Source organism: Lolium perenne, chromosome 1, assembly GCF_019359855.2.
Source record: "Lolium perenne isolate Kyuss_39 chromosome 1, Kyuss_2.0, whole genome shotgun sequence".
NCBI classification, from domain to species: domain Eukaryota; kingdom Viridiplantae; phylum Streptophyta; class Magnoliopsida; order Poales; family Poaceae; genus Lolium; species Lolium perenne.
Genome location: NC_067244.2, coordinates 188,441,831 through 188,456,422, shown reverse-complemented (window position 1 = coordinate 188,456,422; position 14,592 = coordinate 188,441,831). Strand labels below are relative to the sequence as shown.

General features: G+C 48.6%; 1 long non-coding RNA gene across 12 annotated transcripts; it reads right to left on the bottom strand.

The window, feature by feature from the left end:
- Window positions 1–7,278: 7,278 nt before the first annotated feature.
- On the bottom strand, window positions 7,279–12,638 carry LOC127316203 (uncharacterized). Of its 12 annotated transcripts, none has more exons than XR_011745850.1 (5): window positions 10,881–12,638; window positions 9,753–10,713; window positions 9,009–9,066; window positions 7,745–8,905; window positions 7,279–7,671 (listed from the first exon to the last, which is right to left on the bottom strand). It is a non-coding gene; the product is annotated as an uncharacterized lncRNA (long non-coding RNA). The 12 variants fall into 12 exon arrangements; XR_011745842.1 differs by having other exon boundaries at window positions 7,745–9,915; window positions 10,396–10,510; window positions 10,591–10,713; XR_011745843.1 differs by having other exon boundaries at window positions 7,745–7,875; window positions 8,002–10,713.
- Window positions 12,639–14,592: the final 1,954 nt, after the last annotated feature.

Below are 14,592 nucleotides of genomic sequence, written 5' to 3'. Positions count from 1 at the left end.
CTCGCCTCCCCCCGCCCCCCGGGCGATGGGAGAACCCTAGCGAGCGCCCCCAGCCCTCCTCCTTCTTCTCTCCCCGGTCGAAGCCGACGGCGATGGGGCTGACTTTACCCACGGCGCGGAGGGCGTGGGGCTCCTTGGTGGCGGTGGTGCGACTTGGCTGGCGGCGGTCCGACGTAGAGGCATGAGACCCGTGCATCGGGTGGGAGGAGGTGCAACGACACAGACGTTGGCGACGATGCAGCAGGCGGGCGACACGATGGCGGGCCTGCTCGGCCTAGATCTGGGCCCAGTACGGGGCGTAGATGGGTTGGGCGGGATGCGTGCGTATGGCGCGCCGGCGGTGCTCCCTGGAGGCGGAGAAGGCACGACGGCGGTGGGTGGGTGGCGGCGGCGCTTCGACCGGCTTGCTGCAGCTTGGCAGTATGGCTTTGTGGGCCAGTTTAGCCCTAGTTGGGCCAGTTCGGGCCTAGTTTGCCCTCACTGCCATGTATGGGAGGCTACCACGAAGGTGGTGGAGGTAGTTCCCTCCCACGCGACTGCGGTGCTGCTACCCCCGTCCCTGCCGCATCCCTTCTCTTCCCCTAGGCCCTATTCAGGTGACCACGGTGAGACGGTGAGGGTGCCTACAAGATTGTGGTGGCGTGTGCTGGTGGGTGGCATGTTAAGTGGAGCACGTCAGAGCGTCTGGGTGGTGGGTTTGGTGGTCCGGAGAAATCCTAGTCGGCATGTCCAACACCGACGTGGTGATGCCTGCGGGTGCCGCCTTTCCTCTTCCTGAAGGGCGTCAGATGTGCCTCCTCCCCAATCCCTTCTGCATACCGAGTGAAACCCTACAACTAGTCCGGGCAGCAGCATCATCGTCGTATCCTTGTTGAAGGTGCTACTTGGTATGCGGTGTTCCGGTGTGCTAGGAGCATAGTGGTATTTCTCCGGAGAGCGTAGCGATTGCGGATCGTCCTTGTTTTCGTTAATCTGCCGGTACCGGCATTATTTTCTTTTTCTTTTCTTTATCTTTTCGTTTGGTTTTGGTTGTGCTTTGGTTCAGCTTCTTTTGCTGTATCGGGTGGTTGTTTTTTCGATAAAGGGAATATATTAATATCGAGAGATACCAATTACACTCAGCCTCTGCAACAAAGCACCACCCTAATGGCACTACGGATGCATACATCCAAAAAAAAGGAAAAGAAAACTAAGAAACAAAAGTCCCGCTACAGTGTCTCGGCCTAACAACAGCAATACATCCACCACCATGACAACACCTGAATTGCAGACTCTCCAAAACACGACGCCTCCAAGAAGGGAACAGAGCTCCAACACCGTCGTCGCCCGATCAAAGATCTTAGGTTTTCACCCTGAAGATAGTCCCCACTCTCAAAACAATGCCTCAACCAAGGTCACTGCCAGGCACAACCAGTTAAGGCCAGACCTTGGGTTTCCACCCTGAAAGGTAGGACTCTGCGCTTCACATGTGTTGTCGCCCCCACCTTCATACCGCTGATGTGAAGCCCAGACACCAAGCAAGCTCCTCAACAGCGCGGAGACTTGAACCTCCCTTAGCTAGTCCTCCCCTCCGGCCTTCATGAAATTCTCTTCTTTCGACTTTCATCATGGATCCATAGTCACTTGATGTCAACACAGAAAAAGAGCTTCACGCCGCTCCCTCCAGAACCAAACGATCGGAATAAAAGCATGGGTGCGCGCGACCGAATACCACCCGATCCAGCGAACTCCAGACATAAGATGCATTGTTCCATTCGCCGGCGGAGCCTTCCGGAACTCATCACTCCGGCTCGATGAAGAAGATCAACCTCCAGAAGGTCTTCGTCTTGGCGCGTGAGGAACCCTAGGTCCACCGCCATTACACAGGCCGAGCCCCCACGCAAACGGCCATCCTCGCCGCTTGTCACACCGAAGATCCGGCAAGACGAACGACCCTGGGGTGCGGGAACCAGCAGGCTACACAGCCGCGATCAGCCCTGGTCGCACCGCCACCAGCTGCACTGAGGCCACCGCCGGCAGCAACCATCGAGGTCCGCCGCCGCCATAGCGCCTTCTCCGCAACCCTCCGCCGATCGATCCACCGCCCTACGCCCCTCCGCGCCGCCATAGGACGACGGGCCTAGGTGGGGGACCTAGACCCGTAGCGAAGTCACCGCCATCAGCGAGTAGCGCCGCCGCCGCCAGGCTGGGGACGCCGCCCAACCTCTGCCAACGCCGAAATCCGCCGATGCCGCCCCAGCCGCACCGAAGAGCCGCCGCCGCTCCTCCGCCCCAGCACCTCCGGTGCCAGGGGCCGCTGCCACCGCGGCAGATGCCGGCGGCAGCGGCGGAAGGGATCCTGCTCGAGGGGAGGGGGTGTGGTGGACGGGCTTGGCCCCCCGGCGGCGCCTTGGGGAGCGCCACGGGAGGGAGGTTAGGGTTATTGGGTGGTTGTTATATTAATATAGCCGGGTGGAAGAATATTTCGAGAAGCTAAACGGGCATTAGGTAAAAGCTGTTTGGCAACCTTTGCAGGATATCAGAGCGTCATATCGCTGCACTCGGAAGAGACACGCATTGTGGATGCTTTAATGCGTGCACTGCTGAATATTTAGTGCAGACAACGAGTGTTGCTCGTCAGGGTCAGGTTATCAGTTTGGGAGCTTCCACGACAGGCTCAAGGATCAACTCATCCAACTGCGTCCCTTGGATCTGTCTGCCCGACAACTACGGCGATTTGCACAAAAATAACCTAAAAATGAAAGAAAAGCACAGACTGACCCTCCGGCGAAACTATTTCACCAATCTAACCCTTTTGTGTGGCACCCCTCTAATCGGCGCCACACATGCCAGTGTCTGCCGGCGCCACCCTCCCAGCCGACGTGGCGCCCTCGACGCTGAGCTGGTGCGCCCATCCGACGTGGCAGCATGTGTGGCGCCCCTCCCAACGGCGCCACACATGCACTTGTAATTGCCCAAAACATACTGTGAGACAATTCGTCTGGGACTTAGCCGTTTTGCGAGGCTCAATGTGTGGCGCCGACGCCACGGGCGCCACACTAGCACGTGTGGCGCCGATGCCACGGACGCCACACAAAGAGGCTCGCGAAAACGGCTAAGGACTTATCGTCCGGAGCCCCTGGATGTTTTCGACCCAGAACTCGATATAACTTGGCATGTGTGGCGCCGATGCCATGGGCGCCACACAGTGCAGTGTGGCGCCAGTGTGGAGGGCGTCACACATTGACTTGTGTTAAGAACATGAAAAACCTACCAAACTCCAACAGTTTTCATTGGACACAACAAGTAGCAATCTCAGAACATACACAACAAGTAGCAATCTCAGAAGATGTAGTCCACATCGTAGCAAGTAAATTCAAACAACAAGTACCATTACAGACATTGTTCGAAATGACGTAGGGTTCACAACTCGATACTTATGAAGAGTTCACAACAACACGACGCACATCCTAGTGTCATCCTCGACGTGCCATCCTCGCGGGTTGCTTCCGGACGGCCACCCTCTTCGTCCTCGACGTGTCCTCGTTGGCCCCTTCCGGGCATTCTCCAAAGTTAGTCCTGATCCAAGAGAAAGACGCGCCGGCGGGAGCTCTCTTATTTGGTTGTTCTGGCAGCGGAGGAGCCCTGCCAATAAGCGCCTCCATCTGCTGGCGCCACCCATCAGAAGCTGTGTTCATACACAGTGGCTCGCCCTGAATAGGTAGTCCAAGGATCATGGAAACATCCTGGAGAGTAGGGGCCATCTCGCCGGCCCTCAAGTGGAAGGTGTGAGTCTCCGGCCTCCACCGGTCGACAAGGGCGGTGAGTGCCGAGTGGTTCATGTTCGCCCCCCCACGGCTTACAAGGGATATGAACGGCATAAGACCGGTAGGCTGGATGAACTCCGTGTACCTCTCGTCATACGGTATATCCACTGTGCCATGGTAAGGAATCTTCAAAGGGTGAAGATCCGTTGACCTCTCCGTCATATGAACAGCCCGGTGATCCCTGTCGTACTCTTCATCCAGGAGCCACACCATCCTACATGTTTACACAAATACAACATATTATGAGCCATTCATAACAAATATGAGCAACACATACATGAGAATATATCCAAATAAGCCATCACACATACATTCATATCTAGGCATTCCTAACAAATATGAGTTATTCCATCAAGAAGCATATGTAACACATTTGAATGCATTTGCTAGGCAAATATTAGACATTTCAACACATACATACATAGAATTTAAACACATACATGTAAAATTTCATATCTAGGGTTCCAACAAATCTAGGGTTCATATCCAAATCCACCAACATATCCAAATCTAGGGTTCATATCCAAATCCACTAACATATCTAGGGTTCCTACACATACACATTCAACACTTACATACCCATTTCAACACATACATAGCCATTTCAAACATCTTTGGATACAATGCATACAATCTAGCAAAATTTAACATCTATGGTTCAAACACATGCATACAATCTATGGTTCCAACAAATCTATGGTTCAAATCTATGGTTCAAACACATGCATACAAATCTATGGTTCAAACACAACCAACATTTCCAATCTAGGCAAAACGGCTAAATCGAATTAAACCGGAGCAAATCTTGGATGAATCGAAGGGGAACGAAGGGGAATACCTTGAGGATTGTATGGGGATGGATTTGGCCGGCCAGATCTGTCCAATCCGTGGAGGATTTGGTGGGGGGCGGCGGAGAGGCGGCCGGCGGCGGCGGTTGAAGGAGAGGAAGAGAGGAGAGAAAGAAGAGAAAGAGAGGGTCGGGCTGGGGGCGGGCGCGGGCGCCACACTTAACTGGATGTGTGGCGCCCGTGGCATCGGCGCCACACATGCTAGTGTGGCGCCCGTGGCATCGGCGCCACAAATAGAGGCTCGCCAAAACGGCTAAGTCCCAGACGTCCGGAGCCCCTAGATGTTTTCGACTGAAAACTTGATATAAGTTGGCATGTGTGGCGCCGTTGGGAGGGGCACCACACATGCTGCCACGTCGGATGGGCGCACCAGCTCAGCATCGAGGGCGCCACGTCGGCTGGGAGGGTGGCGCCGGCAGGAGGGGCGCCACACTGGCATGTGTGGCGCCGATTAGAGGGGCGCCACACAAAAGGGTTAGATTGGTGAAATAGTTTCGCCGGAGGGTCAGTCTGTGCTTTTCTTTCACTTTTGGGTTATTTTTGTGCAAATCGCCGACAACTACATGAAAATTTAATAATGAATGAGTTTCAGAGCCCTTTTTCGTTGGAGAGAGTTTAAAGGGATAAACACCGAAATCAAGTGGACAGAGGACCAGTTCATTGCGTAGAGCATCTGGCCCATTTGTGAATGGAGAGGAGGAGGCGACGGCAGCCCAATTAATTTAGACTACTCATAGTGAAGATAACATAGGTAGTTACATCATACATCACAACATATTTTAATGATATAACATGATAATAAATAAAAATAGTGGTGGTGATTAGCTATGTAACAGGCCTTTACAATAGGAGTCTCTTAGCGCAGCATACCTTAGGCTGGTGCCAACGCGGGCTGGAGGCGGGGCGGTACCGCCCGCGTCGGGGCGAGAGGGAGGCGAGAGGCGGGCGAGACGGCAGCGCGGGGCGGTGGATCCACCGCCCGGCGGTAGCGCCCGCTACCGCCCGGCTGCCGCCCACGCTGGGGGCGAGAGGGGGGCGGCAGCGTTGGCGCGTCGGGGCGAGAGGCGGGGCGAGAGGGAGGGGGTAACAGCTAGCTGAGGTGGCGCGATCTGATTCGTTCACGTCAGCTAGCCGTTGGGTAGCCGTTGCTTGCTCAAGAAATTCGAAAAAAGCCAAAAACCTCAAAATTTCATCCCCACCCCCTATAAATACCCCCCATAGGTTCAACATTCTATCAGTTCCGGGACGCTCCTACTCGAGACGTACTCTTGGGTTGATCATGCGTGCATGTGTTATTCTGCACAACATGATCATCGACGATGAGCGTGATATAAATTTGGAGAACATCTATGAGACAGTTGATTCCAATATCGGCCCTGCGATACACAACCATGCATGCACCACCAAGCCTAGCAGTCAGGATTCAGATGGACAACGAAATGAGGGACTCACCGATGTATACACAGCTCCAACATGATTTGATTGAGCATGTGTGGGCTAATGCCTAGATTATGTAATTTTTTCAAATTTTTATGTAAATTTTTTTTATAATGTAATCGGTAACAATTTTAGTTGAATAAAATAATTTTCTTGCATTATTTTGAATTTTGTAATCTAAAAAAGAAATGCTGATGTCGAGGAGAGAGAAAAGCTGATGTGGAGGAGAGAGAAGTGAGAGCTGGCACTGTAGCCCGTGCACTGGCACCGTGGGGTGAGAGTGAGGTGAGAGTGAGGAAAAAAGCTGACGTGGCGAGGCTATAGGGCGTGATGCATTGGCACCAGCCTTAGCCAATTTGCTTATGTGAACCGAGGAAAGAGATTGATACTATATCTTAGTTACACGGAGCCATAGACAAAATCAATTGATAAACTAATCCCATACAAACATGTAAAGAAACTCATCAAATGTAGATACAACTCTTAAGACACAATGCATTCGAGAGTTTTTCTCTTAACATATACCACTATACCTAGGATAACTCGTTAAAATACAATGTATTGTGAAGGGCCTAACATAACACTTTCAAGAAAAAATAATTCTACAACATAATAAATAACACAATGCATAAAATCACATCTAAGTTACTACACATTATGGAGGTAATAACTTACACTAGTAACATATCATATGTTACTAATTTTAAGTTACTTCCCACTAGGACCAGCCTTAAGGCAATAGCCGGCTCTCCCCTCCCGACCAAATGATGATGCATATGATATTTGCTACTAAAAACATTCCACATTTATATCTCTCTAATATGCGCAGATTATTTTTAAATGAATATGGTATACGTAGAACTAGAGCATACGAAGGCACACGTTGTCGCGCCCGTCTTTAGGAAAAAATGTTTGAAAATTTTGAGAAAAAGATTCATTTGGTGAAACTTGGAACAGTTTAATTTACAATGTGATGATATATCCTATGTAGCATATTTAGTTAGTTGAGAACTAACATACTCACATAACTTTTTTTGTTTACAATTTCTCTAGATCGCATTCATGAGATAATAAAAAAATTAACGGAACAAAACATTACAAAACATATCCTCTAAAAGCTCGAATCTTCTACTATTACATAGAATTCAGATCTAATATCAAGACCACGTTCTCAAAGAATCCAAGTATTGCATTGTGACAACTAATCACTTTATTTTAATGCTTACACCTGAATGTCAATATGAAGTGCAACAGCTGATCACAAAACATCATCTAAGAAATATGCAAGAAATAGGAACAGAAATATCTTACACACATAACTATTGTCCACTATCCATGGAATCCATGTGAACAACAATAATGTAGTTGACTTTAATTTGAGATGTCAGCATAACCAGGTGATCAAGATCAACAAAAGCTGACATATCTAACCAATAAAATCTGACCTGATCTCTTTTCCGATCTCAGATTTATCTATCTCTTCAAATGAACGGGTTTGATATATACTTATCTTGGCATATTGCAGCATCGAAAAATCTCATATGCAACTATAATAGCAAATCATTGTACACTCATATTACCTGCAATAACATTTACACTTGGATTAGCCTCAAAGATAGGGAATCAAACTTTTTCAGATCTCAAAATTCTTACGAAAGCGAGTGCAGCCTTGATAATTGTGGATCAGTCAACTGAATGATAATATATATAGATGCAACTTGAGGCTGGCTGAGGGATGAATGCCAGATTCTTGCTGGTCAGATTTTGTGCTTCTGAAATAAAATCTACAACTCACAATTAGTGAAAGCGAATTAAATGATATGATATGCTTCCAATGGAGTATCATATGATTAACCTTAAAATTCAGAGGGCTCATAGATGGGAGGTGAATGACTACGAATAAAGTTTACCTTATGTGGACGGAGGATGCTGGGCAAGCGGCTGCACCCGCACCCGCCTCCTCCTTCTCTTGCACCATCGAGAGACCCCCAAAGCCGGTTATTCATCAGAACATACTAGGAAGTTTACGGCGCGGCGCACGCCGCGCCCTTGCTATATATGGTGCGGTAAATATAGTTTACCATGGAGGGAGGCACGTATTTTAGTCTTGTCACACAGAAACTAAACAGCAAGGTTCATCTTTAACTGACAACTGCAGGAAGAAAGAGGTGGAAAGCAACTTTTTCTTTAGGTTATGAAACCCGACGTGCTTGCTCTTGTGACCCAAACCTCTAATGTGACCGACTAATAAGAAAGCGATAAAAGTTGTGCCCGGATTTCTTTCTTGTTTAGCCAAGTGGTTATATACTTAATATATATTTATGTAGTATTTGTGGAGCTAAAATGTAGAAAATTTGAAAAAAAGATACACCGCAAAATGTTCTAGAAAAGGAAGACCAAGCTGCGCTGCACCTAATGAAAATAAGTTAATCAGTCGAATAAATTACTTAGTCCTTACAGATCAATCGAGAATTCTGAAAATATACTGATTTGGTTCTTATAGGCATAACAACAAAGGCTCGTTAAACACCAAAATCACAATCAGAGTATCTAGGTTTGTGAAGTTGTTGCGCCAATCATTCAGAACCAGCAATGATGTCTTCCATCTACTGAACAATAGAGATTTTGAAACATATAGAATTTTTTTGGTGAAGAGGAAATTGACTTGCAGCTTGAGGTTGTCTGGCCGAACCAGTGAACTGTATGGCCGGTCACGGGATGAAATAGCTGCACTTCACCTCTGTTGTCGTGTGGTCGACGGCGAGGTGACTTCAACGCCATGAACCCAAGAATCAATTTGATGCTCTCATAGTCCTATCGTACATAAACCACACACAATTTTGATGACCATAGGTTAATAGGAGATTACCAAAACAACCTTAGGTAGTCATTAGTTGTCACATTGTCTGATGGCTACCTGAATAAAATTCCAACTGGCCTTTGCCTCTCAACAATGAAGATTCGACAGTAAGCAACTGAAAAACATATACACTCTTGGTAACAAACCATGCTAATATTTGATTTCATACTGAGTCATTAGATTCTATGAACATATTGCAGAATTTTGTCAGTTTATCGCCATCTTCGCAAGTCTTGATATTTCATTCCTAGAAAAGTCTAGTTAGTAGCACTCTACATATGCACAACTAAATAGTTCCCTTAACGACAACTAAAAAATATTCCTAGTGACATTGAAAACTCAAGTTTTAGATTAAGCAAGACCATTGTGATTAAATAGAAGAGATGTTCTACTCCCTTCAACAGTAGCAATACCTTGATTTCATTTGCACAAACTAAATTATAGATCTAAGTTCTTTTATACAAATTTCATATGCTAAAAACCATGTCCTGCTTGCCAAACATAAAACAATGGAAGTGGAAGGTTCTCAGATTAATTTTTCAACTCATTAAACATTTCTTGCATATGCAACATCAGCCAGTAAGAAACACATTGCCACTGTGTGGAGTAAAGAATGAATTTCTCAGAATTCAGAATAAGAAATGGAGCGGTTATGTATCATTTATCTTATTCTGAATACGGGGCATGCTTGACGGAAAAAATACAGAAGTGTCTACTGACTCAAACATAGTGGTTGAATATTTAGAAGGTACCTCTTGGTCAATTTGACTCAAACATAGTGGTTGAATATTTAGGAGGTACCTCTTGGTCAATAACAATGAAGTCTAGCTCAAACAAATTTTGCCAGTTCGCTTAATCCCTATGTTTCCTGATTGAAGCGACACACACAATGACCTTCCATTGAAATCCTTGAGGTGACAGATCCTTCACCAAGGTTGTCTGCATGGCTGTTCTTCTAGTGTCACTGTAAGAAAATACGTTAAGTAACGGTGGACATGAACAGTGGTACAAATCGCAGCTTCAATAATGCAAAAACTAAATGTAAATTGGCCAAGTAAAATGGATGCTAGCATAAGTGACAATCTAAGCCAACGAATAAATCAAAAAATAAGAACATCAACTGATGCCAAATGATAGTTATTCTCTGCATTCAAATATAAATACTATTATCCATGATTTTGAAAATCAGATAATTTGTGAGCAGACCTTGTGATTCAGAAAGACCAAAGTAATACAAACTAAAATATATAAATATGTCGTAATGTGTTTTTTCGCACACATGTATTGCTTATTGGTATGCTTATGTATCATCAATGCATTACACACATGCATTGCTCGTCACTATATGCTTACGTAGTATCGATGCTAGGAGAAAGGCAGGCAAATACTGAATATCCAGCAATATACTATAAAAGCCAAATGAACCAAAGGGCAGTTAGTTTACCTGTACTAATTAGAGATTGGGTGGGGCTCATCGAGATGAGACACAAATTGAGAGCCAACAATGCATCCCTTCATTCATCTCAAACCGATAGGGCTAAAATACTTACCTTTTCCATCTACGTCAGACATAAGCCGATTCGTCAGGTTTTCTTGATGAATTCGGCGAGCTGGGAATTTATCAGTGAGTGTTACTTACTTGCCTGTGTAGCAAGGGCAGCTATATATTTGGTCCACTCTGCCGCCTCGCTGACCGTTACGTTTGCTGACTCTGCTTCAAATTACTGGTCTACACATCTTCCTCTGGTGCATCATCATCAGACTGCAATTGATTCACTGATTGTTCAAAATTTTGTGAAACTATGGGGATTTGAAGTATGGACACAGTTGAGTCACTGATTGTTCATAATTTTGTGAAGCTATGGGGATTTGAAGTATGGACAGGAAGGGGGCCGTCGTAGGCTGGTTAGATTAGATTGAATCTCTTACCTTTCCAAAAATTTGGGAATGTCACAGAGAGAGGACATTGGTTGCCGACGCATCTGGGATGGGAGAATCTTCCCTTTGTCCTCGCCAAGGTCAGCTGCAGCTGTTGCTAGTCCTCGTCCTGCCTGCAGGAACGTAGCGCTCCACCTTAGTGCTCGCCGCGGATCCCCGCCGCTCCTTGCGTCGCCGAAACTTGGCAATGGGGCAGAGACGCGCCGGCTGGCGGATAACGCCGCTACTGGTAGCAGCGGAGGCAAGGACGTGGCGGCGAAGATCGAGATCCTCGTGGGGGCCAAGCACTGCGCTCGTTGCCATCTTAAACGGCAAGTTTCTCCTCTCTTCACATCCACCTAGAACAACACAGGGAAACCCAAAATCAGCAGAAAACAAACTGTTGAGCCTCAAGATCCCAGCAATGGTTATAGCCTTATATGGAGGTGAGAATCAGGCAACATGGCCGCCATGGCTGCCTAGTGGAGACGCAGCAGGCCAGGTGCGGGGAAAGCCCATCCCGGGCAAGGAGGAGGAATAACGCCCGCCCCTGCACTGGAGCCCATGACTCTCCATAAATGGCATTTCTAGATCTTGACAGGGGGCACCAAGTCAGCCGGCCACGCCGGCCAGACTCGACAACGCCGACCACGGCCATCTCCAACTCCGGTTTCCCGCACAACCCCCAGCCAGAGACGACCGCCGCCGCAGCCATGGGCGCCACCTCGACGGAACATCCACGTCGAGAACCAACGCACACAACCAGCGCTCACCGCCGCGCTGGTGCAGCGGTCGCCGCCAAGCCGCCGCGAGGCCGCGCCATACGCCAGCGCAACACCGCCGCTCGATGGGGTCGTCCAGCGTCTTCCACCATGGAGCGGGGAGAGAGAGAAGGGCCCATCCACGTCGATCGTGCTTCGCCCGTAAACGCGGCACGACGGCGGCAAGCAGAGGGAGGAGCGGAGGGGATTAACCTGGTGTCATCTTGGCGCAAATTGAGATGGAGGAGTGGAGACTGAGAGAGGGGAAGAGAAAGAGGCACGACGTTTCCAGAGAAGTCCGTCGCGCCACGGCAGGAAGTGAAATCTTATCCCTCGGACATCTCTGGAGTCAGTCAAAGCGGTGAGATCTACATTACTATCAATTATTATCCATCTACAGTGAAAATGCTCCAGTCTGTTAAGATTAAACAGACGCCTCTACGGAACCGATTTGAAGCAAACCGTCATTAGCAACTGTCATTAGTTTAGGCATGTGTTAATTATGTCCAAAGCGTCGTACGGACGCCTGTGTCCGTACGGACGCCTTCTCGTATGCCAAGAGGCATCTCTTTGTAACAGGCGCCTGTACAAGGCGTTCCAAACTCCTGTATAAATAGGGCTTTGCCCACAAGCAATAGATCACAAGTTTTACTCTCTAATCTGAGTTCTAACACGTTATCAGCCACGCTAGATTCTACCAAGAGCAATCACCGGAGAAGAAGAAAGGAAAGAACATAAGGTAAAAATGGCAAGAAACCTGCCAGCGATTGCATCCGCCTTCGTTCGTTTCCTCCAGATGGAGACTCGTCGCCGCCCCAGGTTCGTACGACGCCGGCAGACAGGATTCCGTCGCTACGGCCGCGCGACCGGTTTCCGTCGCCACCGCCGCTGGACTGTTTTCCGCCGCCACAACCACGGCCGTGGCCTCCGCCACCGCTCTGGACTTGGTCGTCGTCGTCGCCCTTTCCACTGGAACCGCAGTCGTCATGGCGGTCGTCGCCACGGCAACCGCCGCTGTGCGCCGCACCGGACGCCGTGCCCGGGCAAAGTGAGCGCCCAAGGCACTCAAGCTGCCCAGCCGGCACCACCCAGCCCACCTGCTCCTCTGCAATCGGCGTTCCACATACCGCCGATGGACTGGCTCCTCGGCGGGCCGGCGGCTCCGTTCCTCGGCGAGGAGGACGACTTCGACGCCGCCCTGGTGCCACCACCACCGGGGATCTTCCTCGACAACGGCATGGACGCCGGTGTGGCCTTCTGCCCGGAGCACGGGTACGGGCCTTGCCCTGCCCGCAGGGGCATCGCCTTTTGCCCAATGCAGGGCTACGGCGCGAGTCCCCCACCGCTGGCCACCGTTTTCGATCCGCCGACACCAACGCCGTCCGCCGAACTCGAGGAGTATGAGTTCCTGCCGGGCTTGGGTCCGGACGCATACATGGACCTGCCAACGCCGACGCCGGAGCACTTCATGCCGCCGGGATACAATCCCGTCCCTGAACTGGATTCGCCGCCAATGGACGAAGAGACCAGCGCTCCCGTCGCTGCCGCGCCATTGGCCTTCGACCTCAACGTCGAGCCCGAGGACGAGGAGACCCGCGCTCCCGTCGCTGCTGCGCCATTCGCCTTGGACCTCAAAGCCGAAGCCGAGCCCAAGGACGAGGAGACCGGCGCTCAGGCACCGCAGCCGGCTGGGCCAGCAACGCCGCCACCCGAAGCTCGCCGCCTCCTGCGCCGATTCGCCGCGGCCATGGCCTCCCGCCAGCCCAGCTTCCGTGCTGGGTCATGGAACCCCGCCTCCCTTGGCTTCTCCAATCTCGCCATGCCCAACACCAGCCTCCCTGACGGCTCCACCGACGAGGAAAGACGCGGCGGAAGCTGCTCTCGTCGCTGGTGAATTGGTGATGTGCGAGCAGACATGGGGGCTTCCGCCTGGGTCGGTCAAGATTGGGGATAGAGACGCTCGGGTCACTCCTGGATGTTCTATCCTTATCTGACCGGCCGGCCAAGCTACTCCATTCTAGGCAACTATATAATTAGTTTGTTTACCCAGGCGCATCCACTTGCTCCTTGTGGCAGCACTAAATTAGTACTCCTTATTTGTTTAGTACAGTACATGAGTCACATAAGTATTTGTACGGTTCTCAAGTACTTATCATGTCATAGACCTCTGTATTATGTATTTACATCATGTACTAAATTATATTGTATACTGATGTTGTAGACTACACTGTGTCTATAGAAGATTATATGTTCAATGTGTTTGCATTTTGCAATCCCTATAACATATATATATATATGGTACAATAATATTATTTTGCAAGTGGGATTAATTTTCTTGCAAAATTAACTGTTAATTCATCATCGATTAAGTCCATATATGCTTAAGATAGCATCAAATTGACTTAAATCAAATGGAATTAACAAGCAAAATTAAAGTGACTACCTCAAATTTATATATGGGATCACAAGGTAATGTGGTATCTACTGCGATAATAAGCAGATTATCCACAATTATTGTGAGGTCTACATTTTGTCAAAATTGACATTATGACTACCTTCAACGTGCTCTCCCATATATTTAAATGAAATCATAATATAAGGTACTAAGATCAAAGGCATCTACTGATTTTGGTCAGATTATGCTTCTTAGTACTGTGAGATGTACTCCATGAAAATGGTGATTATCTACAACGTGTTATGAAAGATAATTTGGGGTCCACACTAAAACTCAAGGATTCACTTGAGTTCAGCAATTTTGCAAATTTTATTACGACATAACCATGATGATTTTAATTTGCATACAAGTAAATTTACAAATCCTTGGTTCTCATTCATGTAGGACAAAATGACCGTCAAAGAATTTGAAGAGCTTGCGCTCGACGGAAATAATTATCCTACATGGGCTATGGATGTTAAAATTAGTCTTTCATCCCGTGGAATTGCAGCTGCACTCATACCACCTG